Consider the following 6,000-nt stretch of genomic DNA (forward strand, 5'->3'; position numbering starts at 1 on the left):
CATCAGATCCCCTGGAACTGGAGTTATGGATGGTTGTTAGCCAGGAACCAAACCCAGGTCCTCTTCAAGAACAGCCAGTGCTCTTAACCACTGAGCCATCTCTCCAGCCCCAATAGTCATAACCTTCTTATCATACATTAATACCTACTACTGACCTGATGTCACTGGCTATTTGCAGTAAGTTAAAATTTTATTTATTGAGTTTTATGTGTTTATGTGTTTTGCCTACATGTGTGTAAGTGCACTATGTGCATGTGATGCCCATGGAGGCCAGAAGAAGATGTCAGATCCCCTGGAATTGGAGTTATGGATGGTTGTTAGCCACCATGTGGGGGCTGGACCATGTAGGTGCTGGGAACTGAACCTGGGTCTTCTGCAAGTGCACTCAGTGCTCTTAACTGCTGATCCATCTCTCTGGTCACTGATGCTATGTTTTAAAGGGACCGGAGCCCTTATTAGAAGGATAACGATATAGCTGAGAATCCTTCATCTAAAATTTTTGGGACTAACAACTAGTATTTTGGGGGGGGGGTTGGGAACATTTGCCTAGAATTTACCAGCAGTTGAGCATCCTGAATCAGGAAATTTGAAATCCATATAATTTCATTTAATTTAAAGGCTGGCCTTGAGCTCACAATTCTGCCTTAGCCTCCCAGTGCTGAGATTATAGATATGCATCATCATGCCTAGCTAATCAGACACTTTTTGAGCAGTAGTTTCAGATTTTAGATTAGGGGTGTCCAACCTACACCACAAATGAAGCAATTACTGAATAAGGTGAAACTGCTTCACTAAAGACAGTAAATATGATAAGAACCAAAGCTGAATCGGTGAGATGGTTCAGCACACTCAGCACGTACTGCACAATTCTGATGACCTGAGTCCAATCCCTGGAACTCATAGAGAACTCTGACCTACACACCTACACACACACACACACACACACACACACACACACATACACACACACACCCCATAAACACATACTTATACAATAATACATAATTTTAAAAAGAATTAAGGGGCCGGAGAGATGGCTCAGTAGTTAAGAGCACTGGCTGCACTTGCAGAGGACCCAGGTTCAGTTCCCAGCACTCTATCTCCTTCTGACCTCAGTGGGCACTGCAAGCATGGGTGCACTTACATTCATGCAGGCAAAAGACTCATACACAAAAAATAAACATAATAATGTTTTTTAAAATTTTTATTTATTTTTATTTTATGTGTATGAGTGTATTGCCTGCATGTATGTGAGTGCACCTGTGTTGTGCAATGCTGCGGAGGTCAGAAGAGGGCTTCAGATTCCTCTGGAACTGGAGTTAAGGATGGTTTGTAGCCGCCATGTGGGTGCTGGGAATTGAACTCGGGTCCTCTGCAAGAGCAGTCAGTGCTCTTAACTGCTGAGCCATCTCTCCAGCCCATAATAATAAGGGTTTTTAAAAATTAAAAAAAAATAATCAAGAAAGGTGTGGGAGAAAGGCTTGAGCCTAGGGTGATATCGCAACTGTCAGGGTCACATGGTTTCCAGGTATCCAGGCTCTGTAATCTGAAACCCAGTATGCTAATGAGGCATCCCACCCTCTATTCTGTGATAGGATGTTAAGTCTGTTATGCTAATAAGGTATCCTACTTGCTGTACTGTGATAGGATGCTAAACTTGTTATGCTAATAAGGTATCCTACTTGCTGTGCTGTGATTGGACCACCACCCCTATATAAGCTTGTGCCTTCCTGCAATAAAGCAGACCTGTGTCACTGAACCTGGTCTCCTGTGTCTGAATGCAGCTCTGCTGACACAGTTTCTTCACCAGCCCTGGGGTCCAGGACTGGGCAAAAGCAGTGAGGGAAGGAGGCAGCACAAGGCAAGCAAAAGAGCTGCCTCAGCACCAAGCGAGCAGAAGAGCAGCCTCAGCCCAGGGCGAGCGGAGGAGCAGCCTCGACGCCCGTGAGAACGAAGGAGCGGCACCCTCGAGAACGGAAGAGGAGCCTCCGCTGGCAGTGACTGCAGAAAGGAATGATTACTGTGCTACTGTCTTAATTCCATTGACCCTGCCCTTAACCTGTGGTGCAGATGATACTTTATTTCATGCTACAGCAAGTGCTCTGTCACTGAGCCACAGCCCAGCCCTCATGCGTGCCAGGCTCAGTTCCCAGCACCCACATGATGGCTAATAATCCTCTGCTACTGCAGTTCTAGGGGATGTGACACCCTCTTCTGGCCTCCACAGGCACTGCATACGAGTGCACTTACATGCAGGCAAAACTCTCATACACATAAAATTTTTAAAAATACCTTTAAAAGAGAAGCTTTTCCTCAGTGTTTATACTAATTACTGTATGCCAAAGCCTGTGCACACAGTCAGGGCCACCTTGGTGCCATACCGCCACCTGTTGCCAGAGAGGTCCTTCTGAAACACTAATCTGTGGTCACTTCCTGACTTAAAATATTTCAGTGACTCCCAGTAGTTATCAGATGGCAGTTCATACTCCTCAGCTTAACTCTTAAGCCCCAGTCTCTTTAGACTTTCTTTTTTTAAAAGACATGCTCCCCCTGCCTAGGCCAAGGATGTCCTTGAACCTCTGGACCTCTGATCCTTCTTCCCCTACCTCCCAAGTGCTAGGATTACAGGAATGTGACACTACTCTTGGTTTATGCTGTTAGGGATGGAACCCAGGGGTTCCTGCATGCTAAGTAAACACTCTTCCAACAACCATAGAGTAGCCCAGCTCTCAACTTCTTGATCACAAGCACTATCGGTTCTACTGAACTGCTGTCAGTTTCTGAAAGCAACTGGTCTTCCTTTCTTTCCACTACAAACATTCCTATTCCTCTGCCTCATGTTCCTTAGGACTCAGCTCTGGTATATTGCTCAGGGAGCATGGCCATTCCCTCCCCTAATATTTTTGAGGAACATGTGGGCACACCTCCAAAACTAGCATTGAGAGACTCCAGCCGTCCATTTAGGGCTGCTGTTCTGGATCAGAAATTCTAGTGGGTAAGCAGGCTCCCAGCTATGGAGATCATAGGAATAAGATCTGCTACAGATGAAGATTCACTCATCCCAGCCATGGTGGTATTCCCAGATGGCAAGGACTAGGAAGACGGTCCAGATGAAACCAGAGGGGATAACGACATTAAAGAAGAGCTATGCATGATGCCACATGCCTTTAATCAGTAACCGAGGCAGGAGAATCCCAAGTTCAAGGTTATACAGTGAGATCTTGTCTCAAATGGAAAAAAAAAAAAGAGCTGAGAAGAAACAACAAAAACACAAGTGAAAATCAAGAGAGGAAAATTTCAAGGATAATAAAAGGTTGGGGAGATGGTTCAGAAGGTAAGAGCACGTGCTGTGCAAGCATAAGTACTTGAGTTTGATCCCCAGCACCCACATTAAAAAAAGTGAAGCACAAGCCTACAACCCTAGCACTTTTGGTTTGGAGACAGGAGGAGTGATAGGACTTGCTGGCAGCCAGCCTAGCTCCAGGTTCAGTGAGTGACCTTGTTTTAACGGAAGAGGGGGAAGAGTGACAGAGCAGGCCACCTGTCATCCTCCTCTGAATTCTCTGCATGCACTGGTATGCACACATGCACACACATGCTCACAGATACCATGTATACATACACCACATGCATACACACCTTGGCCAGAGATGTTTCTGTTTGTAGTGGGTGATAGTTAATGCAGAGACTCATAACTAAGACAAAGCACTAAGAATAAGTAACTTTTGAGTGTTTAGTCCTAGACAGGACATCTACATCACCCTTTCCAAGGGAACAGTGCTGAAGAGGACGTGGCAAGAATGTAAGAGCCAGAGGATGGGAAGGAGTGCTGTAAAATGCTGTCTTTTGGACATAACATGACTATTATCCACATGAACTCACAGCAGTGGTGGTTATCTGCACAAGACCTGCACAAACCTGGGCCTATCAACACTCTAGCATGGGTGAGAGAGGGGATCATAAGGCTCCACTTCTCTTGGAGGAATGATATGAAGTTAATGCAAGGGGAGGGGAGTCATACAGTGGCATAGCCACTGGTAAGTTGGGCTCTATGTGCAAAAGTACTTCCACAAAGCCTGACAACCCGAGTTTGATCCCCAGAACCCACATGGTGGAAGGGGAAACTTAACTCTCACAAATTGTCCCCTAATCTCCACATGTGTGAAACCCTCATGGAAAATAAATAAACGACTAACCCATCACATATGCAAGCAACCCCAATTAGATGCAGTGAGGAGGAGGAAGAAGGAGGGGGAGATAAAGAGGATAATGAGGAAGAATATGATCAAAGCACAAATATATGTGTGTGTGAAAGAATAAGTTGAAAAATGTTCTAAGGAAAAAAAGAATTTTTCTTGATGAAAACCACAAAACCCTTAAATACAGTGTGAGACAAAGAAAGACTCATACTTTAATAACAGTTTATTTGGGTTGACACAGTTTATTTGGGTCTCATGTGATTCAGTCTGGTCTTGAATTCCTGATTGTGCTGGACAGCTTTAGTGTCAACTTGACACACCTGGGTTGAGGGAGCCTCAATTGGGGAATTTCCTCTATTGGACTGGTCTGTGGCCATGTCTGAGGGGCATCTTCTTGATGAGTGATGTGGGAGGTCCCAGCCCACTGTGGGTGGTGCCACCCCTGGGCAGATGGGCCTGTGTTGCATAAGAAAGCAGGCTGAGCAGGGGCCAGGGGAGCAAGCCAGTAAGCAGCATTCCTCCATGGCCTGTGCTCCAGTTCCTGCCCCCAGGTTCTTGCCCTGAGTTACTACCTTGGGCTCCCTAATGAACTGCAACCTGAGAGATGTAAGCTGAACAAATCCTTTCCTCCCCAAGTTGGTAGTGGTCAGAGTATTTTGTCACAGCAATGAAGAAACAAACCAGGACAGAGACTGGTACCAGAGAGTGGGATATTGCTGTGACAGATCTGAACTTGGTGTTTTTGGGAGGACTGTGGAAGTGTTTGGAACTTTAGGCTGGAAAAGCCATTGCGTGCTCAGAGTTTGTTGCAGTGGAGCTTCGAACAGTTACGCTGAAAGAGCTGTAGATGATGGAGGCCTGGCTTGTGAAGTTTCAAAGGGAAGTGGAGACTATCAGGGCTGTTCATGTGAGATTTTTAGATTTAGAATCTGTGGGTTCTGGTCGGCTGGGGCTGAAGAATCAGCTGTGATTAAGAAGAGACCAGAACCTGAAGCAAAACCTTTGCTTTACTGGGACAGTTGATGCTGGTTAGCTGGGGCTGAAAAATCAGCTATAAGTAACAAGAGACCAGCATCACTGTGGTGGAGTCTTCTGGGAGGTATTTCCTCAGGGTCAGCACACAGAGGGGACCCGCACCTCTATTTCAAGCTGGAAGCAGGACTTGGTAATGTGTAAGAGTCTCCTGCATGGTTCTGGTGTTGAAAGTGTTGAAGGGGTCATAGAGAGCAGTTGAGGCTTGGCACTCTGAGAGGCCAGGAAAGGCCATAGGTCAAAGTTCAGCTTCAGTTGCAGCAAAGACCCCAGAAGTGAAGGGGTCACTGAAAGATTCTAAGGCTTTGCACCCCAAGAGGCAAGAAGAGGCCATTGGTGAAGGTATAGCCTCAGTTTCAGTGGAGACCCCACTGGAGATGCTGGGACCATGGGACGACCACCAAGGACAGTAGTAAGTGTGGAATGGAGCTGGCCTGGGTCTGTGAGATGAGCTGAGTGTGCTGTGGATTGCAAAGCCAGAGTAGTGGAGCTGCCAGTACCCTCTGGAGCCCAGAAGATCGTGAGTGAATCCCAGATGTCCAGTCTCGAGCTACTTTGCTGGACTTTGGTTTTGCTTAGGTGTGCCCAATTCTTCCCTTTGAAATAAGACAATACTTGTTTTGGATTTTACAGAAGCCCACCCACAGTTGAGACTTTTAAAAGAGACTATGGACTTTTAAGTGTTTGGATTTTTTTTTTTTAAGGACTGGGGTTTTTTAGGTTGTACTGTCTTATGTTGTGATATTAATGTTATCATATCTTGGGGACA

At 45.8% G+C, this 6,000-nt stretch overlaps 1 protein-coding gene across 1 annotated transcript in view; it reads right to left on the minus strand.

The window, feature by feature from the left end:
• The window catches only part of LOC103738488 (attractin), a gene marked incomplete at its 3' end in the record, with an annotated part of 135,454 nt that overhangs the window by 28,529 nt on the left and 100,925 nt on the right, over positions 1-6,000 (minus strand).

The sequence above is a fragment of the Nannospalax galili genome, unplaced genomic scaffold (assembly GCF_000622305.1).
Source record: "Nannospalax galili isolate Female #2095 unplaced genomic scaffold, S.galili_v1.0 scaffold1059, whole genome shotgun sequence".
Taxonomy (NCBI): Eukaryota; Metazoa; Chordata; class Mammalia; order Rodentia; family Spalacidae; genus Nannospalax; species Nannospalax galili.